The 19,157-nt window shown below is 43.9% G+C and overlaps 1 long non-coding RNA gene across 1 annotated transcript in view; it reads left to right on the forward strand.

The window, feature by feature from the left end:
- The window catches only part of LOC132835036 (uncharacterized), a 428,224-nt gene that overhangs the window by 20,506 nt on the left and 388,561 nt on the right, over positions 1–19,157 (forward strand). The window lies entirely within an intron of this gene.

A 19,157-nucleotide genomic window follows, 5' to 3' on the forward strand; every position in this document is an offset into this window, starting at 1 on the left:
CCACTGCCCTCTGGGGCAGAGCATTCCACACAGCCACCACTCTCTGGTGAAGAAGTTTCTCCTCATCTCTGTCCTAAATGGCCTACCCCGTATTTTTAAGCTGTGTCCTCTGGTTCGGCACTCACCCATAGATTTAAACCTATTGTAGTGTGAGCTAATAGAAAAGTGAGGTATTCTGTCTGCAATGTCTGAAAGTGTGGTGAAGCCAGATTCAATCATGTGTATGAGGGAATGGAATAAATAAGTGAATCAAGAAAGCGCTGTTGGGTTGTGCCTGTGTCATGTGAGGCATGATGCTTTGGGGTTCTGCATTTTAGAGAGATGGTTGTCCTTGTCTTATAGTTTGTGGCTTCTAATGGTTTGGTTTTGTCAAAGGGAGACTGCTGCCTGACTCTGGTAGGTGTCTGAAAGTTCTTCTTCTAATGTTTTATTGTACGTGATACAGAAAGTACATCGGACATCAGTGTAGACAATTCCAGTCTTTCCTTATGATTCCTTATACATGACTGCTAAAGTCATTATTCGAAATATTTTCTAATCAACTTGCTTAGAGGTGTTACACACCTCTGAAGCAGGTGAGCCTTGAACTCCGGTCTCTTGCCTCACAGTTAGGTTCACTACCACTGTTCCACAGTGTCACTGTTTAGATCATGATATACGTCTCCCATTTCATCATCATATCCATTTCTCTTACACATAAAGGGGCAAGAGCTGAGGACTAATTGGCTAGCTCTTACATGGAACTGAGACAGACGTCTACAATGGGTCGAATGACCACCTAATGATAATATATAATTTTACAACATGAATCCCCATAGCTTAAAATCATGGTCTTTCTTTGCAGTGTCTCATTTAGCAATATAAATATAAAGGTCCAAGCCACCATTTCCCCCTACCCCCTACACAATGGATAGTCATCGCTTAGAAGCTGTTAAATTAGAGTTGTCTTGGGGTGCAATTCCGACTCTTTATGGCTCTATGAAAATTAGCAACTGAAGTCTAATCTTGTGCTCTCTTCACCCTATAAGCTGAACAATACCAGAGAGTAAACAAAGGAACAGTAAATTTTAAGAAATCAGTATAGATTAGTAGAAAATAATGTGCTAATCATTAGCACGTTAGGTAGGTTCGTTGTGACTTTCTTTGAATTCAAAGGAGAAATAACTGCAGTAAATATTAAAGGCTCTATTGAGACTTTACCATGTGGAAGTCTCAAAAAAAATTCAACAATGGCTTTGGGGTACAGCATGTTCTTTTGTTGTTTCATGTCAACTCTGCATGGAAACCAATTTGTGTTGACTTGCAACAGTTCGCAGGAGCTAATGTTGCAGTTAAAGTGTCATTTGGTTAGCAATTTTCTTTTGTACTTCTCTCGGGGTGAATGCACTGCTGTCGAAATGACCTGAAAAATAGTTCATGCATGTGTTCAGCAGAAGAGATGGACTGCAAATCCCAATTAAGCTGTGTGTCTGAAGAATCTTCCAAGATTTGGCCTTTCAGTGGAGCAGATGTAATCCTCGTTTGCGTGAAATATTAGCCATGTGCAAAAAAAATTGATGAAATTAATTTGCTGCCTTGAGTTATGAGTGGATTTCTGCCAGTGGTGTTATTAAGTGATTGTGGGTTGCGTTCAGTCTATGTCTTCTGTTTTGCTCAGCACCCTTCCCCACACAACCCCCACCCCACCCGCAATCTGCCATCCATAAACAATGGAAGAATTTTCTTTATTTTAAATAAGGCGAAGGAATAAATTGGGCTCTGGATTTCGAATACAGACACATTATCTCCTTCGTCTGTGGTCCATGTGATTAAGTTTAATCTTGTGGAAAGTGACTTTGCATTCGGTTTCCTTACCAGGAAGTTTCGTTTCTAATGACTAAGTCAATGCACGGGGAATCTTCTGAGGATTGAAAATACCACTTGTGGGAAAGTTACTGGAATCTATCATCGAGGACTAAGAAACTGAGCATTTCCATGATCTGAGTTGACTGGAGTGTCAGCATGGATTTGCGAAGTGTAGGTCATGTCTGACTAATGTATTTGACCTTTTGTTTTGAGAAGGTTGTTAACATTGACTCTGGAATGTTGTTTATATGGACTTCCAGACGGCATTTGATAGGACTCTGCATTTTTAGCGAAAGGAAAGTTCATGAAATTGGTGATTAAACTTTGGAATGTGATTTAACAATTTAGTAGAGTCAGTAGGTTTTTTTATTTACTCCTTCGTGGGATACCAATATTGCAAACTTTGCCATTCCTCTCTCATTGCCCTTAAACTGAGTGGTTTTGAAGGGCAGATAAGAGGTATCCATGTTGTCACGAGTATAATTCATCAATTTCTTTGCTCTTTCTGTTTAATAAACTTTTTGTGTTCCTTTGTTAAAAGAGCGATGGCAGCCTTGTTTGAATGCGACCTTAAGTCAGCTAACCAAATGATTTAAAAAAAAGTAAAACTTTTAACAGTAGCTTTAGGTGTGTTCCTATGCTGGTTTATGTCAACTCTATGCATGGAAACCAATTGGCATTGATGTGTAAGAGTTTGCAGGAGCTGACATTGATTTGGCCAATTGAGCCATCTCTCCAGAAATCAGACACGTTGGGTATTACCAGGAGGTGGGATCATAAAGTTAAAAGCCAGGATGTGCAGGTAGGAAAATCACTAAGGTAGTGCACAGCTACAAAGTACCACCAAAATAGTATGGCACTATTGACCATAATTTTATGGAGTCTAGAAATAAGGCAACTTGAGCTGCACAGACATTTTGGTCAGACCTCATCTGGACTGCTGTGTTTACTTTAGTGTAACAAATCCTTAAGGAAATTATTGGCCGCCTTATTTGAGGGTGTGTGGTGCAGATTGGTATTTGGCTTGAAAGCGTTGAAATATGAGAATAAGAAACTTGGCTTGTACGTCTGTGGTTTGGGGATGATCCATTTAAGGTATACAAAATTATAAAATCTCTCAACAGAGGAGCTATTTCCTCCCATGGGGGAATCGAGAATAAGGGGAGCAGGGTTACATTTCCGACGAGGTCATTCAACAAGGAATAATCAGCACCGAATGGTTGAAATGTATGACACTGTGAAAAATGGCTGTGGATGTTGGGTCAACTGGAATGTTGAAGTCTTAAGATTGGTAGATTTTTATAATTGCTATGGGACAAAGGGGATTAAGATACATATCAGCCATTATTTATTGAACGACAGTAAAGGTTCAAGAGGCTGGATGGTCCTGTTCCTACTTTAGTAATTGCATATTCCAAGCCAACGCTTTTCAGATTTTGGTGATGGTTTATTGCTGTTTTAACTTTTTTCTTTGAAGTACTAGAGATTATAAAACATGGAGTAGCTTAGCTAGTTGTGCTGTAGCATTATCCTTATAGTGCAGGGAGATTAGATTAGATTACTTACAGTGTGGAAACAGGCCCTTCGGCCCAACAAGTTCACACCGACCCTGCCGAAGCGCACCCATCCAGACCCATTCCCCTACACCTAACACTAGGGGCAATTTAATATGGCCAATTCATCTAACCTGCACATTTTTGGACTGTGGGAGGAAACCGGAGCACCCGGAGGAAACCCACACAGACACGGGGAGAACGTGCAAACTCCACACAGTCAGTTGCCTGAGGCGGGAATTGAACCCAGGTCTCCGGCGCTGTGAGGCAGCAGTGCTAACCACTGTGCCACCCATACGAGATACGGGACCACAGAGCTCAACTCATTGAGGCTGTTCAAGACACACACACGATAAACTCAGACATTGGTCAATTATCACGTGGACTATTTTGCGCAGAACATGCTTTACAATGGAGGGGTGGAGGCGGGGAATGGGTGGAAAACAAAGATGGGAACATTGGAGTTGACAAATCTTTTGACAAGTTTTTGTCTGAGAAATTGAGATTTTCTGGGGGAAACTTTTGAGCGTTGAACCAAGATTGCTGAAGGCCTTGTCTTCGAAGACTTGTGGTGGTGTGATGGATAATAATGAAAGGAGTGGGTGGCACAAGGCTAGAATTGTGTATCTCTGAATGATGCACCTTCTTATATTTTGACACTTGCACAGGATTGTTATAACCTATGACCTTGCTTTTTCCACCCAAAACAGTTTGAATTTGCTCCAAGGCAGTGAATATTATCTAAAGTCCATCTGTTGTATCTTAACTAGAAAGCCTTGATTTATTTTTTTGCTATGGCGATGCACACAAACAATTGCAGCTTGCTTGCCAGGTTACACAGTTAGTTGTTATGGCAATAAACATGCAGTTGGATCTATTACTAAACAGAGTGAGTGAGCAAAGTGTTCTATGTGTTGATGATTGAGCATGTCAAAGTTGTAAGTCATGATTTGGAGATGCCGGTGTTGGACTGGGGTGTACAAAGTTAAAAATCCCACAACACCAGGTTATATCCAACAGGTTTAATTGGAAGCACACTAGCTTTCGGAGCGTCGCTCCTTCTTCAGGTGGTTGTGGAGGGCTCAATCCTAACACAGAATTCATAGCAAAAATTTACAGTGTGATGTAACTGAAATTATACATTGAAAAATTGATTGTCTGTTAAGCCTTTCATCTGTTAGAATACAGTGATAGTTTCACTTCTTTCATGTGTAAATCACAAAACCTTTTTTTAAAAAGTTGCATTCTCAGGTTAGCTGTAAACAATGGTGATAGCTAGACAATATATTTGCCCGAAATGCCAATTTTGCTGCTCCTCAGATGCTGCCTGAACTGCTGTGCTCTTCCAGCACCACTAATCCAAAATCTGGTTTCCAGCATCTGCAGTCATTGTTTTTTACCTAATATGTTGAAGGTGTTAGCCCCCTGTGTTCTCTGTCTATGCCATAAGGTTTAGATTGATTTTAATCTAAAACGTGAGATAACGGAGTTTTACATGAATTCATGCAGTTTTTGAGCAAAGTACAATGTAACCCTGCAAGTGATTTCATTGTCTTCTGTGTGTCCTCTCGTGACTGCAGAGTCTTGGTTGGCATGCTTGGCATGGGTATCCACTCAACTGGTGGCTCAGTTGAGGCTGTCAATGCTTTCCTCTGGGCACATCAGATATTGTAAGTTTGGTTGAGGTGGTTCAGAACCTCATTTCAGTGCTTGCAGTCTCAGCGGGCTAGTATGCTTTCCTAAAAGTGGTGGTCTATTGACCCCCTTGATGTCCTTTGCCTGTGGAAGGTCAGTTGGGTGATTCTGAAATCAACAGTGGCCTGCCCACCTAAGTTGGATTTTGTGGAGTGTTGCCTCCATTATGTGTAACCTGCTACAACAAATTGTAGTTGAACCTGATCCACCAAAGAGAGAGCCTTGTCCTATTCTTCTCGTGTCAGGGTTGTTGTTCAATAATTTCAGACTGTAATCTGTTTTCCATTTTGTGTCCTTCCTCTCTGCAGCCTAGTTTTGCAATTTTCTTGCTTTCCCGTTCGGCCTGAAGCCATGCACACCCCCTCAAAACACACCTTTTTGTTTTATCACCTGTGCCGTTAGCATTTCCTTGAAACAACAGCTCTGTTGTCGAATGGGCTTGCGGTAATTCAAGAAAGTGCCTCACTGCTGCCGCCTGCAGGGCAATTCTGAAAGGGCAATAATGCTGGTTAAGTCAGCAATGCCCTCGTGCCCTGAATGAATTCACAACAATTCTCTCATCTTCACCATCTCTTGTGTTTTTTTTCTGATCGTCCCCCATTTTGCCAACTTAAGACCCATTAAAAGTCTTGTGTTTCATAGTTACAAAGGCCACTTATCTTTGACTCTGTTTTTCTCTCTCTCTCAACCTTTATACAAATATTTTCAGACCTGTGTATTTTCAGCATGTTCTCTTTTTTTTTAAAACAAGAAAACTCTCACTTCTTGTCTTTGAGACACTGTATTGATGTGTTTGCAAACACTTGAGTACTCTTAAAGTTTAAGAGTCACCCTACCTAAAGAAGGATAGCTTTGCCTTAGGCTCCAATGAAGGGTTGGATTTTATCTTACCTTATATTTGAGTTCCTGGTCTCATCCTGTTTCTCCTATTTTACAACGGGCAGGGGGTCATCAGCCAGCTCCGCATCCTCTGACTTACTGGGGGCATTCCAATTTGAAACACTTAAAGAGCAAGGGATCAAGTGCGGTCAGCACACAGATTGGGACCAAGACACAGACACACGGATTTTGACATCAATGGGATCAAGTAAGATCAGAAATAAGGAAAATGTGCAATTGATCTAATCAAAGATTTCAGACTGTAACACGAACGTTAAGAGCCCATGACTATTGAATCCCAAGAATCTGTGATCAAGTGTGGTGACCTTATGGAGAGCAAAAGGAGAGCCTAACCCTTCTATCTCTTTCCTCCCCCATCCCACCCAGCTCCTGTTTGAAGATATTTTTGTGCCTCCCCATATCACAGGACAACACCTGTAAAATACAATTTATTTTTCCATGGCATGTATATCCTATGTGCCCTTGAAGGTAGTGGTAAGCCTCTCTTCCTGAGGTGTTGCAGTCCTTGAGGGATAGGGATTTCCACCGCACTGTTGGGGAGGGAGTTCCAGGATTTTGACCGGTGACCGTGAAGGATTGGTGATTTATTTCCAAGTCAGGATGGTGGGTGACTTGGAGGAGAACGTGCAGGTGGTGGTGTTCCCACTGTCCTTACCTTTCTAGATAGCAATGGTTGTGGGTTCGGAAGGTGCTCTTAGAGTAGTGTTGGTGAGTTGCATCTTGTAGATGGTACACACTGCTGCTGTATATTGGTGGGGAGTAAATATTGAAATCTGAAGAACAAAGAAAATTTACAGCCCAGGAACAGGCCCTTCGGCCCTCCAGGCTTGAGGCGATCCAATCCTGTCGGTCAATTCCTAAGCATTTGTATTCCTCTGCTCCCCATCTACTCGTGCATCTGTCCAAACACATCTTAAATTAATCTGGTGTGCCTGCCTCCACCACCTCTGCTGGCAACGTGTTCCAAATGCCCACCACCCGCTGTGTGAAGTACTTGCCCCCCGTGTGTATCCCCCTTAAACTTTCCACCTCTCACCTTGCAAGCGTGACCTCTCGTTATTGAATCCTTCACCCTGGGAAAAAGCTTGTCTCTATCCACCTGTCTATACTCTTCATGATTTTGTAAACCTCAATCAGGTCCCCCCTCACTCTCCTTTTTTCTAGTGAAAATAACTAACCTACTCAACCTCTCTTCATAGCTATCACCTTCCATACCAGGCAACATCCTCGTAAACCTTCTCTGCACCCTCTCCAAAGTGTCCACATCCTTTTGGTAATTGGGCGGCACGGTGGCACAGTGGTTAGCACTGCTGCCTCACAGCGCCAGGGACCTGGGTTCAATTCCCGCCTCAGGCGACTGACTGTGTGGAGTTTGCACGTTCTCCCCGTGTCTGCGTGGGTTTCCTCCGGGTGCTCCGGTTTCCTCCCACAGTCACAAAGATGTGCAGGTCAGGTGAATTGGCCATGCTAAATTGCCCATAGTGTTAGGTAAGGGGTAAATGTAGGGGTATGGGTGGGTTGCGCTTCGGCGGGTCGGTGTGGACTTGTTGGGCCGAAGGGCCTGTTTCCACACTGTAAGTAATCTAAAAAAAATCTGTACACAGAAGATGGGATGCCAATCAAATTGGCTGCTTTGTCTTGGCTTGTGTTGAGTTTCTTGAGATTCTTTTGGAGCTGCACTCATCCAGACAAGCGAGGAGTATTCCATCACACCCCTGACTTGTGCCTTGTAGATGGTGGACAGGCTTTGGGGTATCAGGAGGTGAGTTACTCACTGCAGTGTTCCTAGCCTCTGGCCTGCTCTTGTCGCCACTGTCTTTATATGGCTAATACCGTTCAGTTTCTTGCCAATGGTATCCCCAAGGATGTTGGGATGAGCACAACTTTCCTCTTACAGTGACATGATGATATTGGCCACTAGGAGGAGCATGAGACTTGTTCCTGGTTCTGATTGTTTACCTTCATGTGGTGAGGTGACTTGTCTCCACTCATCGTCTGTGTGAACCACAAACTGCAACCTTCCACTTCACAATGTACCATGTTTGGGGCTCCATAAGGGTGCAGGGTTTGGAAGGCTGCAACATGACCATTATAAATTTTTTTTGAAAACTTATTTCCTCAAATTATTCTGTAATGATTTGCAGATGCTTGCTTTCTAAGTCTTTTTAGTCACAGATGTCTCTCCAGAATGGTTTTTGTGGTAGTGATCCCACATTACTCTCAACAGTCATTTCAGAAAGAAATCTGCAGGAGGTAAAAGCGAAGCCTTGAACATTATCATTTGTGAAGAAACAAGCCACTGTTTGTCCTAGCTTTTCTTATCTGTGTCTTGACGAAGGTAAGAAATATTCTTATGTGCCGCCTAGCCACGAGTTCGGACATGAAATGTGCCTTTCAGCACTGAAGGATGAATGAATGTTATCCCTGTCAGTCAACATGCACAGTCGCCTCTGTTCAAGTATCAAGGATAGTGTCCTAAATAATAGAAATAGTTTATTTCAATCACAATCTACTCTGAATGTTGAAAAATTAGAACGTTGCTCTTAAAGTGTTTGACATCATTAGTGGAATGCTTGCAGTTCAGAATCAGGCCATTCGGCTCAGTTGGTCCATGTTGGTGTTTATCCTCCCACACTCCCTCCTTTCCTCTTCCCTCCCGGTCTACCCTCCTAATCCTTTCTAGGTCCTGTGCTTCTCTTAAAGAAAAAGTAAAGTTGCCATCGTCCCAGAGGGCTACTCTCTTCTGTTGAGGCAGACAATTGGTAGTGAGCCTCACCTGAGGGTCACCACATCTCCGGTGAGGTTGGAAAGGAGGGATGTGTGGGCTAACCTCAGCAAATGTGGGAATTGAACCCACGCTGTCGGCATCATTACAAAGCAGCTGTCCAGCCAACTGAGCTATCCAGCATTGGTATAAATGCATGGATGCTGTTCACCTTCACCATTCCTCCAGAGGGTCAATGGGATCCTTCATCTTGCCACTCTGTCTAGTTATAGAAGTTTCTCTTAAACTCCCTTGTGGATTTGAGGGTGACTGCTTTGTGTTACTGGGCCTTGGTTTTGAATACCTGTACAATTGGAAACATAGTCTCCATGATATAATCTCACTGCCCTTGTCTAGGTCACGTCCTTGCAATAATTGTTTTCGACTCCTTATTCTATGGAGCCGTTTAATACTCAAGGTGTAGATCATCCATCTTAAGATTGTTTCCAGAAAAGCACGCTGCATCCAATAAGATCAGAAGAACGAGAAAATAAAATAATTTGCCCAGTTCACACTGCTATCACCCACGACAAAGAGCGAATCCATCCAGTGCAATCCCTTTATATCATGCAGCACTCTAGTAACTAGAAGAACCTTTCCTCTTCCTGTCCAGTCTTGTGTCAATCCTCCATTTTGTTTTTTCATTATTTCACGGGGTGTGAGGAATAGCTGGTAGGACTAACAATTAATGCTTGGCCCCCTTGTGGCCTTTGAGAAGGGAGTGGTGGGCTGCCCTTCTTGAACTGCTGCAGCCTATCTGGCAGTGGTCTTACTGCACTGCTGTTAGCAAGAGAATTCGAGAGTTTTGCCCCAGCGACAGTGAAGGAGCAGCAGCTATATATCGGAATGGTGTGACTTGGAGCTTGTGATGTTCTGAAGTCCTTGCTGCCCTTATTCTCCAAAAGTGACTTGTTTGGAAGTTGCTGACAAAGGAGCATTAGTGAGTTGTCGCAGTGCATTTTGTAGATGGTACAACCTGTTGTTCCTGTATATCGCCATTGAGAGGGAGTGATTGTTTTCAGGTGAAAATGTGTTGCTGGTTAAAGCACAGCAGGCCAGGCAGCATCTCAGGAATAGGGAATTCGACGTTTTGAGCATAAGCCCTTCATCAGGAATGAGAGAGAGTAGCCAAGCAGGCTAAGATAAAAGGTAGGGAGGAGGGACTAGGGGGAGGGGCAATGGAGGTGGGATAGGTGGAAGGAGGTCAAGGTGAGGGTGATAGGCCGGAGTGATGAAGGGCTTATGCTCGAAACATCGAATTCCCTATTCCTGAGATGCTGCCTGGCCTGCTGTGCTTTAACCAGCAACACATTTTCAGCTGTGATCTCCAGCATCTGCAGACCTCATTTTTTACTCGATTGTTTTCAGGTGGTTAACATGGTGCTGATCAAACATTCTGCTTGTCCTGGGTGGTATCAAGCTTCTTGAGTGTTGTTGGGGCTGCACCCATCCAGGCAAGTGTGGAGTACTCCATCACACTCCTGACTTGTACCTTGTGGATGGTGGACAGCCTTTGGGAAGTCAGGATCTGATTTACTCTATGCAGAGTTTTCAACCTTTAACTTGTTGCCGTAGTCTTTATACGTCTGAGTTTCTTTATCCTGTCATGAGCATTTCTCTTGTATCTCACACCAGGATTATTTAGTAAAGCGTTCTTAAAGCCTCAATGTTTGAGCATTTATTGAATTCACACATACTTCCAAGAATTAAAAGCAGGAATTCCATCGGTCATCGACCCTAAACGCTAATGCTACCTTCCTCTCTGCTGATCCATTTTACGTTTCTCCCAAGATTTCCAGCATTTTACTATTTACTTTCATCGACAGCTTTCCAAGCAATGCTTTTCGTTCTCTTGTTAAATTCTTTGCTGCATTTGATTCAGGCTTTTCAGCTGCCTGCCAGTTATCGACCTGATTTTCAGAATGTTACAGACATCGCGGCAAAGCACCAGTTGTTAATCAATCGAAAGATTTCTCGACTAGAATTGACGCAAGCTGTGTCCTCCTCAGTTGCTCCGTTCTGCTTTCCTCTCAGCGTGACACTCCTTCTGCACGTTGTTGTTTAAATGTTACAGTTCACACCTCCTTCCTCTCAAAGGGCCAGGATTTGAGGGCTGTGAAATTTTACAAATCTGCAGGTAATGGCTCCCAGCCACCATTATGGTGCCTCTGGTCTGAGATTGTGTCTTAGATCCTGAGAACTAAATGTTACCACATTACCGTTTGCGCAACGCAGTTATATAGAGTCATAGTTATACAGGACGGAAACAGTCCAACTCCCTGCACTGACCAGGTATCCTAATCTAATCTAGTCCCATCTGCCAGCACTTGGCCCAAAGCCCTCTAAACCCTTTCTATTCATATACCCATCCAGATACCTTTTAAATGTTATAATTGTACCCAGCTCCACCACTTCCTCTGGCAACTCATTCCATACACGTACCACCCTCTGTGAAAAGATACCCTCAGGTCTCCTTTGAGTTGTCTTTCTCTTGTTCACCCTTGTTAGGCAAGGCTGTAGGTAGGGCTTGGGCTTCTCTGGTTGGTGCATGCTTTTATGTTTTGACATTAGGATCAGACAATTCTACATTGTACATTCATTTGTTGACCTAAAATGATTTCCGTTTGATCCCAAGAGATTAATGGTATCTAAAATCAGTTCCGGTAGCTTATCTGTGTGTTTTGCTTTGGAGATGTGCACAAAGAATTGCACTTTGTTGGCTAGGCTAGACAATTTAGCACTGCTGCTTCACACCACCAAAGACCTGGGTTCACTTCCAGCCTCGGGTGACGGTCTGTGGAGTTTGTACGTTCCCCCTGTGTCTCTGTGGGTTTCCTCCCACAGTCTAAAGATTGGTTTGGTGGGTTGGTCGTGCTAAATTGTCCGTTGTGTCTAGGGATTAGATTAGATTAGATTCCCTACAGTGTGGAAACAGGCCCTTCGGCCCAACAAGTTCGCACCAACCCTCTGAAGAATAACCCACCCAGACCCATTTTCCCTCTGACTAATGCATCTAACACTATATGGGCAATTTATCATGGCCAATTTGCCTAACATTCACATCTTTGGACTGTGGGAGGAAACTGGAGCACCCAGAGGAAACCCACGCAGACACGAGGGCAATGTGCAAACTCCACACAGACAGTCGCCCAAGGCTGGAATTGAACCTGGCTCCCTGGGGCTGAGGCTGCAGTGCTAACCACTGAGCCACTGTGCAGGCTTGGGGGATTAGACATGGACAATGCAGGAATAGGGTGATGGATTAGGTCTGGGTTGATGCTGTTTGGAGGAGTGGTGTGGACTTGATGGGCCAAATGGCTTGCTTCCACATTTCAAGGATTGTATGATCAAAATTAGTCATTCTTGCAATATACAGGTAGTTGGACCCATAACTGAACCACACAAGTGAGCCAAATGTTACCACCAAGGCAAAAGGCTTGTGCTTTTCAGGGATCAGAATACAGAGAGGTTCTCATGACCTGTGCTGAGAATCAACACTGGTTTTCCTGTCATGCACTAATGGGTTTTTGTGAACTTTTCTGCGAGTGTTCCCTTGCTTGTGCCACTCATTGATTAGTGTTTCGGTGTTTCATTGCCTGGCTGTTCACCTGTCACTGTGTGCTAATTTGGTACAAGATCTTTGTAAGTGAGAATGAGTGAGTGCTTCAGCTTGCTTGCTTGCCTGTGCAATTTCTCTCAGACCTTGGATGTCATCCAATTGGACACGCATCGCCCTTGAATCTTGCTGAAAACAGAGACCCATTGTTGTTGAAGCTTTTCATCTTGATGCTATCAGGACAAGAGCAAGAATGTCAAATTTCAAATGATCACACCATTTATGCCACAGAAGATGGTACTTTGTACAGTTCCCTCAATTTTCTGTACTGGACTGTGAGGAACTAAGCTTCTCCTGTGTCTTGTAGCACATTAATTGTTCGATGAATTAATTGCGCACTTGCCTCCATTGCTCAGACCTTTGAGTACAGGGGTTGGGACATGATGTTGAGGTTGTACAGGACATTGGTACAGGTGTCTTCTGGAATACTGTGTCCAATTCTGGTCTTTCTCTTATGGGGAGGATATAATTAAGGTGGAGAGAGTTCAGAAGAGACTTACCAGGATGTTGCTGGGATTGGAGTGTTTAAGTTATAAGGAGTGGCTGGATAGGCTGGGACTTTTTTCACTGGAGTATAGGAGGCTGAGAGGTGACCTTATGAAAGTTTCTAAAATCAGGAGGGATAGAGTTAAGGTGTCTTTTTCTGGATCAGTGATGCTGGAAGAGCACAGCAGTTCAGGCAGCATCCAAGGAGCAGCGAAATTGATGTTTCGGGCAAAAGCCCTTCATCAGGAATAAAGGCAGTGAGCCTGAAGCGTGGAGAGATAAGCTAGAGGAGGGTGGAGGTGGGTAGAAAGTAGCATAGGGTACCTGGGAGTTGCAGTGGGAGAGGGACTCCCTGAGATTCTTGTAGAGAGAGGAGGAAAACTTCTTCAAGGCAGGCATCCTTGCAAGAGGATTCGCAGTAGGGTTAAAATCAACAAGGTAAAAACAATCTTCCCTAGGGTAGCGGATTTCAAGACAAGAGGGCATATTTTTAAGTTGGGGAGAAGAAAGATTTAGAAAAAATTGAGGGGCTTTTTTTTAAAGAGATTGGTTCGGGTGTGGAATGAACTGCCAGAGGAAGTGGTGGATGTGAGTACGGTTTCGCTGTTTAAAAGACATTGGATAAGTACATGAATACGGGATGTTTGGATAAATATGGGCCAAGGGCAGGCACGTGAGACTAATTTCGTTTGGAATTACGCTTGGCGTGGACTGGTTAGACCGAAGGTCTGTTTCTGTGCTATATGACTTTATAATTCTTCCAACTGGAGTGAGTGGATGAATGGGAAGGCATAGGTAGTGAGAGAGGGGAAAGGCAGCTGAAGCAATAGAGTTAAGCATTCAGTCATAGGTAAGAGGAAAGGAAAAAACTTGCATTTATTTTGATTACATTTTCTTACAACCTTGGAGTCCCAACAGGCTTCACAAGCTCAGAAGTACTTTTGGAAGTGGGTGTTGCTATTGCAATGCAGGAAAATGTCCCACAAACAGCATTGTGATAAAGACCAGAATATGTTTTCATGATGTTAAAAGATGGAGGTGAATTTTATTGTACTTGACACAGACCACTTGGGCTGTTTCATTGCTGCAAATTCTTTGACCATGTTTGCACTCCCCTGTTATTTTTGGTAAGAATGCCATTGAATCATGTGCTCCCATCTGAGACAGGACCTTGGTTTAGCATTTACAAGTTAGGTTAAGGTTGTTGTGCAAGATAATGGCTCTGAAGGAGCTGCTGCTCATAGTGCATTATAGAGCAGCAAGCGAGCAATTGAAACCAAAAGAACTGCTGATGCTGTAAATCAGAGACAAAAATAGAAATTGCTGGAAAAACTCAGCAGGACTGGCAGCATCTGTGGAGAGAAATCCATGTTTATGTTGCGGGTGAGTGACCCTTCCTCAGAACATGCAATTGATGTTATTTCACTCAACCTTTGGATGGAGAAAGTAGACTAATGTACAAGTCCCCAAAGGGAGCAGATGTACTTTGCGTAGCACCTCAGAGTCATAAAGGTGTACAGAGTGGAAGTGGACCCTACAGTCCAACTGGTCCATGCTGACCCAGACATCGTAAACTGATCAAGTCCCATTTGCCAGTATTTGACCCAGATCCCTGACTGTGCCTAGTAGTTAATATAGCTTCCTCATTTCCCCTCCCCCTACCTTATCTCAGGCCCAACCCCTGGATTTAGCACCGCCCTCTTGACCTGCAATCTTCTTCCCGACCTCTCCACCCCCACCCTCTCTCTGGCCTACCACCCTCACTCTTGCCTTCTTCCACCTAGCGCCTCCTGCCGCCTCCCCACCCTTTATCTCAGCGCATGGCACACCAGCCTCATTTCTGAAGAAGGGCTTATGCCCGAAACGTCGATTCTCCTGTTCCTCGGATGCTGGCTGGCCTGCTGCGCTTTTCCAGCACCACGCTTTTCAATTCTGGTCTCCAGCATCTGCAGTCCTCACTTTCTCCTAGTAGTTAATATAAACTATTGTTACTCAGCAATAGTAAGTCATGTGGTACAAATGCCTCTTCTGTTTAGACTCTCCCCTCCATCCAAAGACCCAAAGGACCCTTCCACATCTGGCACCTCCACGCACGTCATCTACTGTCTGTTGCTCCCGATGCGGTCTCCTCTACATTGGGGAGACAGGACGCCAACTTGCGGAACATTTCAGAGAACCTCTCTGGGATACAGGCACTAAACAACCCCACCACCCTGTGGCCGAACACTTCAACTCCCCCTCCCATGCCTGGGTTGCCTCCATTGCCAGATTCTAACCACCTGGAGAAAAAACTCCTCATCTTCCACCTTGGGACCCTCCAGCCCCACGGCATCAATGTCGATTTTCACCAGTTTCCACATCTCACCTTCCCCCACAATCCCAGATCCACCCCTCCAACTTGGCACTCTCCTACCTGTCCATCATCTTTTCCATCTATTTGCTCCACTCCACCCTCCTCTCTGACCTATTGTTATCACCGTCATCTACTTATTGTATTCCCAGCTAACTCCCTCCCTCCCATTTATCTCTCAGGCCCTTTGGGCCTCCCACACATTCCTGATGAAGAGCTCATGCTTGAAACATCAACTCTCCTGCTTCTCGGATGCTGCCTGACTGACTGTGCTTTTCCAGCATCACTGCTTTTGGCTCTAGACTCACCAATGCTTGAAGCTTATTCTCTGCCTATTCATATATCTTCAAAATTTGCTGTTGTAATCATCCCCCCGTCTACCTCTGACAGCGCATCCCAGGCACTTACAACCCTCTGTTCTTTTTAAAAGAAAATTTTGCCTCTTTAAACCTAGGTCCGCCTAATTGACATTTCTTGCCCTGGGCAGGGGACTCGGGTTATCGATTCCACCTGTGCCCCTCATACTTTTGCCAACTTCTATCAAGTTACCTCTCATCCTTCAATGTTCAAGTGAAATCTAGTAAATTTCCTTAGCACTCTTTCCCCAGGGCTCAGGTACAGAGGAATACTTTGCAGCTGAGAGACCATTCAGAGCTCCCTTTGTGCCGTGAATGTGGATGATGCTTGACTTGAATAGAGAGAAAGATGAGATTGTTCCTTTTTCTCCTTAAGGGTATCAATTTAAAAATTGGGATGAGTTCCAGAGAGTACAATAGACACTTTTTAATGCTGCTGTATTTTAAGAATGATATGAAAACCGTGATATCAAGGCTTTGTCAGCTCATGGTTTTGACAGCGTCATTAAAAAGCCCAGGTTATATCCTGCGTTTTGTTCTGAAGACCCACTGCGCAATACCGATAAAGGACATTAGAATCTATTCAATGTTTCACTCACAATTTCAATGTGCTGTTCAGTGGCAAACACAGAGATAACTTCATCTTCAGAGATGAAGGTATTTTCTTTGTGTTGGAATCCTTCTTTATTAATTCAATTTATGTCTGTGTATGAATGCCAGTGCGTAGTCTTAAAGCAGTGTTTGGGCATCTGAAAGTAAGTTAAAGCAATTTCATTTGTTCATGGGTATCACTGCCCAGGTCAGCATATGTTGTTCCAGCATGGTGGCTCAGTGGTTGGCACTGCTGCCTCACAGCGTCGGGGACTCTGGTTCGATTCCACCCTCGGGCAACTGTGCAAACTCCACACAGTCATTTTCCCGTGTCTGCGTGGGTTTCCTTCCGGTGCTCCGGTTTCCTCCCACAGTCCAGAGTTGTGCAGGTTAGGTGAATTGGCCATGCTAAATTATTCATAGTGTTCAGGGATGTGTAGGTTAGGGGTAAATATAGGATAATAAAGTTGGGGAATGGGTCTGGGTGGGTTACTCTCTTCAGAGGGTTGGTGTGGGTTTGTTTGGCCAAAGGGTCTGTTTCCATTCTGTAGGGGTTCTATGATTCCAATTGCTCAGAGGGCGATTAAGAGTCAACCACATCACTGTGGGTCTGGGGTCTCATGTAGGTCAGATCACCAGCTGCTCTCCATCTCAAAAAGATGTTAGTGAAACAGATGGGTTTTTACAGTTGATATCAGGGTTTTTGTTTCACATTTTCATTGAATTCAAATGTCACCTTCTGTTGGGACTTGAACCCATGACCCCAGAACATTGTAAAAACAGCAAAAGCGCTGGAGGAACTCATCAGGTCCAACCGTGGAAGGATGAAGACTCAAACCGCGTTTGAAATGTTAACATTCTTCAGTTCTCTGCAGACGCTGCCAGACCTGCTCAGTCTCTCCAGTGCTTTCTGTTTATATTTTAGATTTCCACTATTTGCCTGTTTTCCTTTTATCTCCAGAGAATTAGTCTGGGTGTCGGTTAGCTCAATTGGCCTGGCGACTGGTTTGTGTTGCAGAGTGATGCTAACAGCGTGGGTTCAATTCCTATAATGGCTGAGATTACCATGAAGGCTTCTCCTTATAAACCTCCGCTCACCTGAGGGATGGTGACCTTTAGGTTAAACCACCACCAGTCCCTCTATCTCCCTGTCTGTGTCTCTCTCTCTCTAATGTGAGAACAGCCCCTATCATTCAATAGTGCTTGGTGGCTTTGAAATAAAAACAGAAATTGCTGGAGAAACTAAAGCAGAGTTAATGTTTTGGGTCCAGTGAACTTTCATCAGAAGTGTGGTGATTTACATTTTTATGTTTAGTCTGGAACAATGGATTACCTAGTCCAGTGATGTTACCACAGCCCCACCACACTCTGTTTGGTTGTGACCTGACAGGATCCTGAAGAGGAGCCTCTCCCTCTCCCTCTCCCTCTCCCTCTCCCTCTCCCCATGTGTTTCTTTCTGTGTATGTCTCCCGAGCGAAGCTATCCACGGATATAAACTGTTATTTCAGTATCATCCCTCTACAGTAGTGGAAAGGAAAGACACCAATGCGTTTTGATGAGTTGGAGTTCTCTTGGCCTTGGGCTACGTTACCATTGCTCTCATATAAATCTTTGTTCTCCGCTTAACCATTCTGTGATTCCATTGTGCTGCAGTTTTAAATAGGAAATGATGGATTACCCATTAGTGATTACAAGGCATTAATCTAATCGAGCACTTCAGTGAGCCCCTGTACACAACAGCAAATATCTTTAAAAGTAAAAGCAAAGCATTAATTCAATGGAAAGGGTCGAGGTGATCAAAATTGTGGGAGAGAAGCTGTAGCAATCGCTCAGCTGAGGTCTTGCAGAAGATGGATAATGCAAAATAAGCTGGGAAGAGGAAGTTGAGGGAGAAAGTTACACTAAGGCACTTTCTCTGAAGCAATTGCCTCTGTGGAATTGTATTTGTGTGACCAAGTCTACTACTAATTCATCTTTCACTCAACAACAAATCTACTCTCCCTTGCTTTGCTCCAAACGAAACAGTTGTCTTTTATAATTACCATGTTTAGAAATGGTATACCAATGGGATGAATCAGCAGGTATCTTTTATATCTGTAATACATTCCAAATGTTGAATGTCCTTCCTGTTAGATATTGTCACATCTGTGTTCTTGTGCTTGGGAAATGACTACAAGCTAACAGGATTGGTTAAATACAGTGTGGAAGCAGACCATTCAGCCCATCAAGTCCACACTGATCCTCTGAAGAGCATCCCACCCAGACCTGACCACCATTCCTGTAATGCTGCATCTCCCATGGCCAATCCACCTGACCTGCACATCTTTGGACTGTGGGAGGAAACCGGAGCACCCAGAGGAAACCCTCACCGACACTGGGAGAATGTGCAAACTCCACACAGTTGCCCAAGGGTGGAATCAAACCCAGATCTATGGTGCTGTGAGGCAGCATTACTAACCATGGAGCCACTGTGTCACCCAAATAGAAGCAAGAAGCCATTTGGCCCACCAAGCTCTATCTTGTCATTCAACAACATCATGATTGATCTGCCCCAGATTTTGCCAGTATATCAGAGCTGCCAATATTTTAAAATTCCGTCAACCTCCTCCTTAAATCGATAGATTTTATTGGTACAAAAACTGAGTGTAACCTTATAACAAGTTTGCCTTTGGTTCCCATTTTAATTGGATGCCCGAGCAATTTCAGGTATGAAATCAATCTGGACGATTGAGATTGCAGACGTGATTGTTTATCTGCATCCATCTAATACCTTGAAGGTGAACCAAGTTAAACAGCTGGAGGAATTGAGCTGGGCAGAGTTTAAGTAATGTCATAAGAGGAAAGATGACATGAATGCAGCACGTGACGGAGAGATAATCTGGAGAATGCGATGGAGAGGAAACAGAGGACTTGCTGCAAGCAATGTCTGTGAATCCACTTGCAGTGAAGTTTCAAGATCCCTCCGTTAACAGGACTGTCTTTTTTTTGAAAGAAATGAATA

Source organism: Hemiscyllium ocellatum, chromosome 43 (genome assembly GCF_020745735.1).
Source record: "Hemiscyllium ocellatum isolate sHemOce1 chromosome 43, sHemOce1.pat.X.cur, whole genome shotgun sequence".
NCBI classification, from domain to species: Eukaryota; Metazoa; Chordata; class Chondrichthyes; order Orectolobiformes; family Hemiscylliidae; genus Hemiscyllium; species Hemiscyllium ocellatum.